A 14,600-nucleotide genomic window follows, 5' to 3' on the forward strand; every position below is an offset into this window, starting at 1 on the left:
ATTATATTGAGAAGTAATTGAAGTGTGGGGAATACAATGCAACAAAAATGGTTTATACCTTCCCGTTTACTTTCTACACCCTTTTGGAACTTACTTTAAGAACACGCCTCGTACAAGAAAGATGAAAGACTTTATTCGAAGTGCTTGTGCCTAATGTCTGATGACATGGATCATAATGTACCTTTCGTTTACCAAACTCAAAAGATCATAATCAATTTCTTGAAAACAAAACTCTCTCTTTCACATGTTAAAACTGCAGAATATTTCTCAGATGGTTGTGATGCTCAGTGCAAGAACCGCAAGAATTTCATTAATATATGTAATCATGAAGCAGACTTTGGTATGAAATGTAAATGGTTATTTTTTGCTACTAGCCATGGAAAATCTCCTTGTATTTTGAATTTTACTTTGAAAAGGATGGTTACCAAAGTCAGGTTGCAAAGGCCATTTAATGAACAAATAACCACTGCATCACAAGTGTCCAATTTTTGTAAGGAGAATCTCAAGGAGATTACTGCGTTTTTCGTAACAAAAGAGGAAATGGTTCGAGTCCGAAATGATCTCACTGAACAGTTTGAAAATGCAAAAACCATTCCTGGGACACACTGCATGCATCAATTTGTGCCTCTGTCTACATATGAAATTGGAGCAAAACAAAGTTCTGATATGGTCTACAGTGTAATATTTGATATATTTAAACCTGTTATGAATCCGTATTTCAAGGCAATTTCTTATGCTGCTTGTGTGTATGAATCTTTGTGATATGTGGGTTTTATTGAAAAAGTTAATTATAAAGGTGATGCTACAATAAAATTCATGCATCCACAGGGGTCCTCTCCTTCATTTTATTGCTCTGACAATGATAGTTGTGAAGTTCCATTTCCAAACATTTTGTTCCAAATTGATGTCAGCACAGCCACAGGAAAAACCTATACTTTAAATCAACATTCTTACAAGATAACCGAAGCCAAATTGTCTCAGTTGTAAAAAAAAATTACATTTTGTTCACCTTTTGAGAAATGTTGTGCCTTACACTTCTATATTTCACTGCCAAAACATAAGTTATCATTTTCTCTTAATTTTTTGTCTACAGATATAGCACTGTCTTTTCATACTACAAATAATGTTCAGCATTTTCTAAGATGTGGCACTTCGGAAAAAAAAAATTCCAAAAAACCCAAAAAAAAAAAAAATATATATATATATATATATATATATATTCTTAAAAAAAAAAGGTAAATGTGTCATAGTAATTTAAATGTCTAATTCTTATAATCCCCAATATAAATCTCAGTTACACATCAAGTTTCACAAAATTCCAATGGTTACATTGGAAACTGTGGCATTATTTATAATTTTTTCAACTGCTGACATGCGACTACATTCATAACAATATTACTATTTTCTGCTTCAACGACTTCACGGATTTCAATCCATTCATTGAGGTATATAACACATATGCAAAGTCTCAGCAAAATTGGAAACAGTGAGTGACATGGTCTGGATGAATTGACCCATAGAAAACATATAATACATTTTGTGTTTAATACACGGTTAATTAGAAATTGAGTTGAAAGTTAAAAAATGTAGCAATATCGGAGTGCTCGGGATTGTAAAACATCCAGCATCCAGGCAGAGGCAATGAACACTCTTATGTAGGATGTAAACAAAACATTACCGGTTCATACGTTATTCATGTCAATGAACTTTCTTCATCGTAAGATGTAAACAAACAATAAAACATGACGGCTTCATAATGCTATTCGTGTTAATGAACTCTCTTTGTCGTAGAATGTAAACAAAACATTACCAGTTCATAAAGAACGTATCAATGAACTCTCTTCGTCATAGGATGTAAACAAAATATTATGTAATGTTTGTGTCTATGAATTACTTATTCACATACTAACAATTACATTTACCATATTTGCTACTTTTAAAAGGGAACTGACCAGTGAAAAATACCAAAATAATGTTTAAGTGCTAGTGTTCACTGGCAACATGAACTTCAGAACATTGGGATTAATTGAAGCATATGAACTCATCACTAGGATGTAGTCTACGAGAAGAGCTTTCCAGATGAGATGTTTCATATGTCCACCATATACTTGTACACATGCATCACTCCTTTTCAACCAATTCTGATGTACCCTGCTAAGGACCTCTGAATTGTTTCTGATATCCTTGGCTGCTAGAAAAATACTCTGATGCAGTTTGGTCAGCGTATCTATTTCACCCCTATACACTTTTGGTTTTCATATCGCCTCACAAATAAAAATCTAGGGGGTTCATGTCTGGTGATCAGGCAGGCCATGCCATTGGTCTCTCCTTATCTCTAACAGGACTTCCTTCAAATGATTAGGTACATCATCCTCAAAAAATGCCAGTACATTCTGCCAGTCAAATGGAGTCCAAGCAAGAAAGGTTCAATAAAAAGTCCTCCTATTCTATTATGCCAGCCCAAACGTTAATCAAAGACCTTTGCTGAAAACTTCATTGTTGGATAGTTTGCAGATTCTTCACAGCCCATGTGTGAGTGTTATGATAGTTTGTGATGCAGCTTTGCGTGAAACAAGCCTTATCCATCACCAAGACATTTGCTACAAAATCTCGATTCTGAGCACATTGATGGAGCAGCCACTCAGAAAACACCACACATAGATGAAAGTGATTTGGAGATAAACACTGTACTCATTGGATATGATAGCTACACAATAACTGTTCTTTAAATGTTCACAGTACCAACCAATGCGACACCCCAACCTCACAAGTGATATCATGAATGCTATGACCAGGATTTTCTTCAGCCAAATTAAACACCTCTTCAATATTGACCATTTCGTCAGGTTGTTGTCACACCCGATTACGATAACTCGAAATTACACTGCCTGTATCATGGACCCACTGACAGACAACAATATATCTGTACTTGATATATTCCTGCCCGGAAACCTTTCTTCATACAGCCATTGAGCAACCTGAACATTTCAACTCGTTTCCCCGTAAATCCTGCCTGAAAATTAAGCCAAGCATTCACCCCCACCACTATCGGAAGAAAGTCCAGAACAACTGACCCTATGTTGCTAGCTCTTGTCATGTTAGGCAGTCATCAAATTTACAATTCTTTTTCTTTAATTTACATAAAAACCGTTCACTCAACTGAAATATGTCAAGTTAATAAATCATTCTTAATTATATTAACTTCGACAATAGACAGAAACCAAGGTCCTATGTACATTAGTTATCCAATATGATGGTGTTATACATTTCGGACAAAAAATATATCTGTATATAGGTTCCTGAAAAGCCTCGAGACAATTGCATCAACCACTTTAAAATCTTCATTGAACATCATCAATCACCATCTCTATTCATCTTTATAACATATCACTGCATATTATTTATTTTTCAATAAATTCTTATCGTATTGATAGCTACCACATCTTATTGCAGATCATTAATTTTTTTAAAATATTATGCATATTTCTAACATTAATTTACATTTTTTTTTAATTGATTAGGGTGCCGATATTTTAAATCTAAAATTTGGATGGCTATCAATATGATGATATTACTATACATATATATTTTAGAAAACTATAAACTTCCCATGAATGTGGTAATAGTTTTATATTGTGTAAAGCATGATCAATTTGATCTGAATTTCTGCAGGGTTATTTCACTTCCACTCTGTATAGCATACATCAGACATTCGGAATATTTTACTACTTTTGCTAAATTATTAATAAATAACAAGAAAAATAAAGGTCCAAGATTAGAGCCTTGAGGAACATTTGAGTTAATATGATATTTAAACGACCTAGGAACCTACTGTTGTTGTATACAACATACCGTTGTCTATTTGAAACATATAATAAAATCACTTTTATCACACTGACTGTCGATATATTTATGTTATATTCTCGAACTTCATGCTCACTTGAACTGCCGAGTGATGTCCTTGTTATGGAATTAATAAAATAATTACACTTAAATTATAGACCTTATATGTTGGGATATTAGTAGCATATTGTGGGCTTACTGGAATAAGTCCGTAACTGCACAGGAAAACAATGATACCAACTTTTTCCAGTAAGCCCACAAACCTGAAGATTTGCAGAAACTTGCAAACCTATAAGCAATCTTTGTTCCATTCTCTGAAAGTTTATCACCTAGAGTCATACAATTTGGTTTTAATTCATTGTTAGATATTTTATTTCTTGTATAGTTCTAAAACTGTTTTGGGCTACTTATAATATCTTCCTCTATATTGTTAATATATGTTTTATATGATAATTTTATCTTTTCAGTTTGCCTTCTTCATTCTTTAAATTTATCTTATTTTCAGTTGAATACTTCGATTTTCCTCTGTAATAAATTTTTAATTATTTCACTAGTACACCAACATGGATAAGACTTTCTTTTACCCCCGGGAAAGACCTGGTACTCAATTTTATAGGAGGCTGGGTAAACCTCGGGGCCGTTCTGGAAGTTTAGCAATGAGAAAAATCCTGTCACCACTTGGGATCGAACCCCGGACCTTCCAGTCTGTAGTCAGCTGCTCTACCAACTGAGCTACCCGGCCACCCACTGTTGACTAGCATATTAATAAATAAATATCATTATCATTCACTGTCAAGTACTAGACCCTTGTGCATCTGTTACAGCAGTGGTTCCCAAACTTCTGGAAGGCACGACCCACTTTTGGGCCAGACATTTTGTCTGTGACTCCCTACTACTAAACCAGTACTTAACCCCATTCTAAAAATATAAATCTCTGCAAAATCGTAAAGCAACGATAATTTTACTCAAAACCAGTGGATGCCAGTCAACTTTTAATGTACCAGTACCTGCAAGATGAGAAATCGGAATATGCAAACCTATTTTTCAATTCTCTTTGGCTGCTTAGACTGGTCTTCCTTGCTGATATATTTGTCGAACACAAACACTTTTAACAGTAGTCTGCAAGGCCAAGATGTTAACATAATTACAGCCAGAGATAAAATCGACACATTTATAAGGAGAACATCCCGTGACAAAAAGAAATTTGATTCATTCCACTGAACTGGTAACTTATTTAAGAACTCATGAAAAACTTATATATGTACTGCATAATACGACAAATACTGTGTTTGTTTTTATAGACATGTAATTAAGATTTTACATTTTAAATAACAGCTTTTTGAGTATTTTCTGGAAAAAACTCAAAACAATTACGATAGTCACAGACGGATACTGAATTCGTTTTTAAACAGTTACATTCAAGTGGCTAAAATTAAATATATACAGATTGAACCGTAAGTAATGTCATTAATTTCAAGGGGTTTATCTTTGATTTATTTAAAACAAAAAAGTTTAATATAATTTTGCTTGTCTGTGCTTCCTTTTCGAGAAAAAAATTATTTTATATGAAAAATTTCATAGCGTATTTTGAAAAAAGCTATTGAATTAATTCCCAATATGCTCAGTCAAAGAGAGGAGTGTATTATGATAAATAATTGAAAGAATTTTAGTTTGTTCTTTAAATGTGCAGAAATTTGATCCAAACCAATGGAAGTTTTCATTCTGCAAAGAAATTTTAAATTCTGCTGCACTGTGACAACAATGTAAAGCTGCTTGGACAGATGCAGCGTGCATATGCAAGGAATGGATGGGTGAGACAACGAGAAATGGAAACTAATAGAATTGTTTTAAAATATGGCTCAGGAAATTTAACTTATTGTATGTAAGTTTCCCAATTACTATTTTAAAAATTAAAGTGGGAGGTAACTATTTCTGACTGAAGAAAATGCTTGTAGTACGACAAATGAAGATTTTTTAAATCACTAATTAAAACAGTATAATGTAAAATAAGCTTATCTTATTGGCTGTGTTCATCGAATATGTAATTAAAATTAAGTCGAAGAGTTGGAAAATAAAATTGTTTGTACATCAGCATTATAAACAGTCTTTATCGTTAGTGAAAATCGTGCTTAATATGCCACATTATCGTACTAGTGCTGTAAAATATTAAAAAGATAACTAAAACGTCATGAATTCTATTAAGAAGGCATAATTTGTACCATAAACTTAACATTATGAAACGATTTGCCAGTGCTATAATATTTTAATACATCAAAATTGTCATAACAGTCTCTTTTTTCATAGACCATGACATCAAACCACACATCATTACAAATCTGATGTTATTTCTTTATTGACATTCTTCTATAATACTGTCATACAAAAAAAATAGTGTATGAAACTCAATTATAATGTTATACTATTATTAAATTCGTAAAAGTATGAAATGAGCATAATGAGTTTCATAACATTTACTCACGTAATAATCTATAACATTATACACTTGCTTCATAATAATACTTTGTTCGTTACTTCAATGTGAAATAAGCATGTTGTATTTTTACTTTTTCCTTTAGAGTTTTAAATATTTTACAATTTTCTTTTTATAACATGAAATATGCATCATTACTGTTCATGATCTCTAGAATATTCAATTGAAACGGGAATGTAGAAATATTTCTTAATCTTATCCATTTAGTTTGAAAGAAGCGTGTCTTACTGCCTGTGTTCTCTCAACATTTAATTAAAATTAGGTTGCAGAGTTTATTTTAAATTGTCCAAGATTTTGTTCAACTTGACTTGAAACAAGCAGTGTTCATACTCCATTATCTAACACAGTTTAAACTAAAAAATTAAACAGTGTATCATCTGTATTTTTTCTTATGAGTTTAAATGCAATGTACATGGCATGATGGCATTGACCTTCAACAACCAAGGTGGACGGGTTTTCTCAGAGCAACACAACTGTCAGCTGGTTATAGGGCACAGCATTGCAAGTTTCCATAATTCTTGTATTTAAAAATGCACATTTTTCTGGAAAACTACTCAAAATATAACAAAATGGTATTTGACTTTTTTTGTTGCTCTTTACTCAAGGAATCAACCACCACAATTATTGACATTACTTACGGTTCACTCTGTATGTAAAGGAAAGACTCATTAAAATATGAACCCAATGATGTTTTTTTTTTTTTTTTCATAGAGCATAAATCAGTTTTAGAACAAAATAATGCAAGAATACCGTACTTCAAGCTTGCAACAGTACCTCTTAAATTTTTCATAGCATTTGCAAACTCGTATTTGTGCAAAATAAGTTTTCTAGTCTAGGATTTGAAGTGTGTGTGTATCTGTGTTTGTTTTTTTTTTTTTTTTTTTTTTTTTTTACCAATATGCTCCATTGTTTTTGAGTGCAATACTACATGCTATAATTTCCAATTTACAGTATTATTTGCTGCCTTTTACAATATTATTGCCAATGTATACTATTATTTGAAATATAATACAGATTTACAAGTTATCAAATTCTATTGATTTTATGAATGATAAAAAGTTCTTGAAGTGTTTATTTAAAAGTTCATTTGTCACTGGCCAGTTTCCTCTGGATTTTTTAATGCCCTTTTTCAGAACTTCCATATGTTTCTCGAGGTGTTTACATGAGAAAATTATATGGTTGATGGTGTGACTGTCTTCTTGACATATGCATGTCGTATTGTTGCTTATTCCAAACCGATGCAGGTACTCTATCGTCTTGCCATGCCCAGTGAGAAATGCTGTTACCTGAGCACGTCCGGGATCTTCATTACCAATCTTCTCATCACAGATGGTATAAATGACCTACGCATGCTACCTTTCATTGTATTCGACCATAGTTGTTGCCACATCTCCAGTCCTTCCTCATGTGCTTCTCTAATGATGGAGCTTTTTTGTTCTTTTGTGTACACGACTTCACTGCTGTCAGCTTGGGCTACCTCCTTTGCTAATTTGACTGCTGTTTCATTTCCTACTATTCCTATGTGAGCTTTAATCCACATGAAGTGTACTGTCCATTGTTGTTTCTTGAGATCTATTTGTTGCAAGATGTCTTCTATTAGTTTGGAATGTTTATGCTGATTCTTAAGTTCAGTGTTACCTGACTGTCCGTGTATACTACTGCACTTTTGTCCGAATCTTGGATATCTGTAATGTTTCTTAGTTGTTTGAGGGCTTTGAGGATAGCAATTTGTTCTGCCTGATTGTTTGAATATTTGGGGCCAAGTTTGAGTTTTACCGTTAGAATTATATTCCCATTTTGAAAGATAGCTGCTGCTGCTCCTACCTTCCCATTGATTTTGCTGCCATCGGTGTAAATGGTGACCGGGTACACTGCATTGTCTTCTGTTACCTGTATACTGACTCTATTTGCAGGATGAGGCCAGTGTTTTAAATCAAGAGGTACTTCATATAGTAAATTCTCTTCTGTTGGTTTATGGGTTTTCTTAAATACTTTTAACATTTCGTCAATCTTTGTTTCTATTGGTTGAAGACCTGCCATATAGTTCTATAAGCTTTCGAAATTCTTATATTCATTAACCTCTGACTGATATTTTTTTATATTTTTTTGTTTATATATGTCTTCTTCCCAAACTGGCAATCCACATGTTAGAACTGGTAATATAGCTTCCTTTATATATTGTCTTCAGTGCTTCACGTCCCAGTCCCCAGTTTAATTTTGCTGTCTTAGCAAGCATATGAATTAGGGATATACATTTTTCTGTCGTGTAGGATATAAATGTTTGTCAAAAATTATTCCCAAGTATTTTATTTTGACTGTCTTGCTTAGTGCCCTGTTATTAAGATAAGTATATATTAATTCGCAAATGATTATTTTCAATCATATGTTATGTTACAATGTTAAAATTTTTAATATATTTAATTTCTTTTATCCCTTTATGTCTTTCAGGTAATTCTCGCTATGATGTTTTTTCTTCTTTGATATCACCTTTACTTTGGACTTTATTACATTAAATTCTATTTTGTTATTTTTAGCCCACTGCTCCATCCTCTTCAGGTCTTGATTAGCATAGTTTTCTGCTTCTCTTTGGTTAGCTCCTCTGGTCAAAATTACTAAGTTGTTTGCAAATGCTATAACTTCTGTATGTTTTGAGAACTCCAAAGATAGTAAGGAATTATACAGAATGTTTCATAATCCTGAGCCACTGCATGATCCTTGGGGATAGCCTTTTTTAGTTCTTTCTCAGCTTTGTAGTTAATGCTTGTCAAGGTTGCCAGTCTGTTGTTAAGATAGTTTTTAATCAAATTATATAAGTTTTTTGGACATTTTATCTGTTTCAAGTTGTAAAGTATACTTGGCCACCATCCGAAATCAAATGCCCCTCTTACATGTAGGCTGATCAAGTGGTTCATATATACGGGTTCTTGTATGTTGTTTTTTTTTTTTTATTTTTTTTTAGGGTTTAAAAAGAAAATAATAGTAATAATATAATAGTATAATAATTATTACTATAATAATGATAATAATAATAGTATTATTATTATTATTATTATTATTATTATTATTATTGAGGGAAGATGACAGTCTATAGGCACTAATGGTGGTTCAGATATTTATATGGACATTAATTTCGGTACATTTGTTAAAATTAAATCAAGTGTTTTATAAAGTGAATGGTTGACCAGAACAAGATTGTAGCCAGCTAATATTTGTTTATTGGTAAATCAAGATTAATGATTTAGGAAGCATTTATTTTATTATCATTACTTATTGGAATGTACATACTAGGGTAAAATGAAGTGTAATAAAATCCCCCAGTGATGTCAATATAGAGAGCTTCACAAACAATCCTGTTCCATGCTTAACTCAAGAAACCAAAAGTGATGGTTACAAACTTGTTCTGGCCAATCATTCAATTATAAACTTCTAGGAAGTTCGCTAATGATTTTTCATATACATCCCCATTAAAAAAATCATGACCAGAACCCAAAACTGATTGTAATCACTGGCACAAATAATATTGCAATTTAGCATATCATTACATTTTTCAACAGATTCATAAAAAGTGGTATGATTATCCAAGTTAAGAGTTTGGTAGGAAAAAAACATTTAGTAATAAGTTTGGTTTATGATTTAATTATAGCCATAACACATACTACGGATTCATTTATGTTCCCTGCTTTAGTTCAACACTACACAAGATATAATTGTACTGGCGTGATCCTGATATTGAGTTGGTGCATAAGTTTGTAGCATTTTTGTTTCACGTGTTGGTACTCCGGTTGCTATGGGTTCATTTATCAATTGTCATTTTTTATTTCAAGTTCAATTGTTGTGCTTATGTTTACATACTGAAGTTCTCATTTTTGCAGATAGTGAGTGGAGCTGTGGACGCTAGAAAATGGAGTGTCAAGTCGAAAAATTGGAACATTTCCGACATATTCTTCTTTTTGAGTTCAACAGAGGAGTGAAAGCAGTGGAGGCGGCCAAAACATTTGTGCCATGTATGGGGACAATGCTATCGGAAAGAGCACAGCAAGAAAATGATTTTCTCGTTTTAAGGAGGGTCGTTTTGACATGGTGACACTCCATGTTCAGGAAGACCTTCGGGGTTTAATGAAGACCATTTAAACATATTAATCCACAATGATCCATGTCAGTGTACCCGAGAACTGCCAAATGTGATGAACTGTGACCATTCCACCATCATGCGACATTTCCATTGAATGGGCAATGTTAAAAAATCAGGTGTATGGTTACCACATGCTCTAAATCAAAACCACAAAAATCAGCAGATGACAATATGTGCATCTTTGCTTGCTCGTCATTGAGTGGCTCGTGAACAATATCTAACATCCTTATCCAATATCGTTACTGGCAGTGGCGGATTTTCAGGGGAGGCACGGCCTCCCTTGCCTCCCCTAATATTTTACCAGAACACAATAAGGCAGTAATAATTTCAGCTGAATTAAGATCACAGACAAGTTACAGCAAATGACGAACATTTTTCCTTTTATATTAATTTTACTATTCACTACGACTAAGATATACAGTAAGTTATGTAAATTCGACCTCATCCAGTTGGTGATGACCGCTCGCTATACTGTAGATAGTACAAATAATTGGTACTGAAAAATAACAGATAGCGCTGTAACCTGTGTAGTCGACATCTAGCAGCCTGCTGTGTCTATGCGAGAGCAGGAGAAAGGAGTCAGCTACATGATGCTACTCCCCGGTAACCATGACAAGAGCAGTTCAACCAATAAGATAGATGGTTAGAAGAGTGTTTAAACTTGATAGAACGCGCAAGGGGAGCCGATTTGGAGACGTCCTACCCACCGCTGACAACTGTACTGCTTATAATCACGGCTGGTTTCGGCTGTATTGGGAAGCTCTCTCTCTTTCTCTCTTCTTGGTTTTAGAAAATTGAGTCATGTGTTGTTAGTTTTCTCTATCTGCATAAAAGTTTTCATTTATGTTGTTAGATTTTCTCTTGTTTGCGGGTGTTCTTGTTATTTTATTCTTTCGTGTTACGAGATGTATATGATATATTTACTTATACAGTATTTTAAATATATCGAGAGTTTAGAAACAAATGCAGATTTGTCTCTAGCTTCTTCTAGTAGCAATTATTCAGTATGCTGTGACCTATTTGATCGGTTTGCGAAGAAAGAGGAACATCGAGTTAATTTGCTGTAAAATTAGACTATATAATAGTAATGAGTAAGCCCTGGATTCTTAGGTTCGAATCAATTTTGTTGCTGTCTCCTTACTTTCGAAATATTGCTTTTCTTATTCGTTTTATGTAGCAAAGCGTAACATTCTTAAATTCAATATGACCTAAAAAGACCTAATTTGTAGGTTAGGACTTGGAGTGTCCTAAAGAGAGACAATCTTTACCAAGCTGTTGTAATATATTAATAGTATGTTGTTTATTTTTATTTTTTTCCCGTAAAATTATATAAATTCCTAAACATAAGATTTAAAATCCTAAAACATAAATTGGAAAACCTAATTTTAATTTCTTAAAACCTATAACTTCTGTGCTTGGTAATGAGGTACGTCACAGGCTTTATATTTTTATATTCTTATCATTCAAGTCTTGGCCTCCCCAACTTTCAAACCCACTGTCCGCTACTGGTTACTGGTGAACGAGAAATGCTGTCTTTATGCTAACATAAGGAAAAGAAAGGAATGGCTGAGCCCGAACAAAAATGCAACTCCCCGTACAAAGGCCAGCATGCATCCACAACAGATGTTATGCATCTGGTGGAACTGCGAGGGTGTGCTGTACTACAAATTGCTTCCCCAAGATGTAAGCATCACTGCAGATATTTATTGCCACCAACTGAGACGTCTTGCACACGCAATCCAAGAAAAACGGCCAACAAGACTGCGTGAAGTGATGCTACTACACGATAATGACAGCCCGCACTCTACTAACCTAACACAAAATACTATCCAGGAGCTGGGTTGGGAAGTCATTCTGCACCCACCTTATTCACCTGATCTTGCACCCTCAGATTTTCACCTTTTCTGCTCTCTATCAAACAATCTTCAAGGAACTTCCTTTCCAGATGAAAATGCGCTCCAAACATGGCTTGACAACTTCTTTAACTCAAAACATGCAATTTCTATACGTGTGGAATCGAAAAACTGCTCCAGCATTGGCAGACTGTTGTAAATAGTGAAGGAGAATATATTATTGATGATTAACTTCTCTCTTATATGTATCTGATGTGTTTAATAAACTTATGAAAAATCACTATGGAATTATGCACCAACCTAATACATTAAAACACATCTAAAATCAATCAGAATTGAAAATCTATGTCTTGTCTTTTTGAAACTTATATCTATTCATTTCAGAATGTAATTGTTTTCACCATTTTTGTCTTGAAATTGACCTGATATCGATACTTTGTTCTGATACAATTTACTGATACTGACAAGAGTACTGGTATTGATGTTTCAAGAGAATCGGTATTGAATGTCCCTAATTATAAACTGAACTTTCTGGCATTTCATCTAGTGACATTATTTGTGAAACATTTCAACTCTTGAACAATAAATGTCAGAGTACTAAAAAACTATGAGGAACACACATGATAATCAATTAAGCAGATTATTACTACAATACTATTTACAGCAGCAAATCTCCTGGGTATGAGGAGAACCAATTGGAGATCACTGCGACACTGTAATACTGATGGCTTGTGTGAGAGAGACGTCTCATGTGTGAGAGAGATGACGATACCGGTACCAGAGGGATGGAGAAATCAGAGTAAAACTAGTAACTTCGAAGTGATCTGTTCAAATTAGACATTTACACCTTCAAAAGTTGGTAAATGGCAAAGTTTTTTTTTTGTTTTTCACGTTAGATGGAGGTCAAAGTGAGAGAAATGTTGAAAAAGAGTGTAAATTACTTTTAAAAGTTATTGCTACTCAAAATCTTTACTGGTTTCCAAGTTATGGCAAGTTAAATTACTGTTTTCGCTTTGTAGAAGGACTCAAAACTCAGTCTTTTGTCTGTTAAAAGAGGAAGAACTCTGGAATATTAAAAAAATAACTCAAATTCTAAGGTCCCTTCAGACGAGGCCATTTTAGTGGTGCTGTGAACACGCATTAGTGGCAATACTTAGTACACTAAATATTTGTAGTAGAGAATTTTCCAGTCTTCCAGTGAACATGGACGTAGAAGGAGATATATTTTTGACAACTTTGCTCAGATGGAGAAAGAATATACATAAAAATAGAAGAAGAGTCTGGGTTCATCCATTAGTTTTGGAAAGACTGAATCGAGGACTATTCCATACCTTGTTTGATGATTTACATTAGGATGATAAAAAATATTAATTCAAAATTACGTAAATGAAGGACAATATTCTTGTTTAATATTCAAGAATTCAAAATTAAATATAATAGCAAACATGAAACCATTCATAGCACATAATTCAACCAATATACTACAAATAGGTGTATGTAGTGTAATGGTAAAGTCGAAGGCCATGGTGTAATTGAAACCAGGTTCGAACCTGAAATAAACTAATTTTTTTTTATCTCTTTGTTAATTTATTTACATTATTTTAGCTGCGTTATTTTATTTTAAGGTGAAATAAAGGCGATTTTACTACATAATATATCCGTAATTCATAATAGTCCAGATATTTAGCTATCTAGTCTATGGTACTATTATTATTATTATTATTATTATTATTATTATCAGTATTACTATTATCGTCATTCTATATTATTCTATCGTAACATAGCCTGTATACTGTCGTGACGGTGTAGGTGTAGGGAATTGGTAGCCCAAGAGTCATCTGTTAACAGCGCCATGAACACGCTATTCACATGTCACTAAAATAGTGGTCTGGTTGTGGCTCCGTCTGAAACCTACCATTTAATCCTATGTATCGCAACAAGAAGCTCCACTTTTAGTGGCCACCACCAGCAGTGAAGCCAACCACTCAGAGTGTTTGCAGCACCACTGATTCTGTGGTCATGGCTGTGTCTGAAAGCTTCCATTCAAATCCATTATTCACAAGTGGCAACACATCTGCAGTGCTTCTAAAAGTGGCCTCATCTGAAGGGACTCTAAATATCAATTGTGCATGGTATGCGTAAAACACACCTTTGTCTCTCTTTTATCACTACCACTTGCTTTACTTAAAGACAAGGTAATAGAAATATTCTTTCATAAGAACGAGAAATGACCTGCTTTTTGTGAAAATATATATATATATATATATATATATATATAGAG

At 33.5% G+C, this 14,600-nt stretch overlaps 1 protein-coding gene across 4 annotated transcripts in view; it reads right to left on the reverse strand.

Annotated features, from left to right (window-relative positions):
- Tango6 (transport and golgi organization 6) overlaps positions 1-14,600 on the reverse strand; it is an 84,716-nt gene that overhangs the window by 57,646 nt on the left and 12,470 nt on the right. The window lies entirely within an intron of this gene.

Source organism: Periplaneta americana, chromosome 3 (genome assembly GCF_040183065.1).
Source record: "Periplaneta americana isolate PAMFEO1 chromosome 3, P.americana_PAMFEO1_priV1, whole genome shotgun sequence".
In the NCBI taxonomy this organism is placed as follows: Eukaryota; Metazoa; Arthropoda; class Insecta; order Blattodea; family Blattidae; genus Periplaneta; species Periplaneta americana.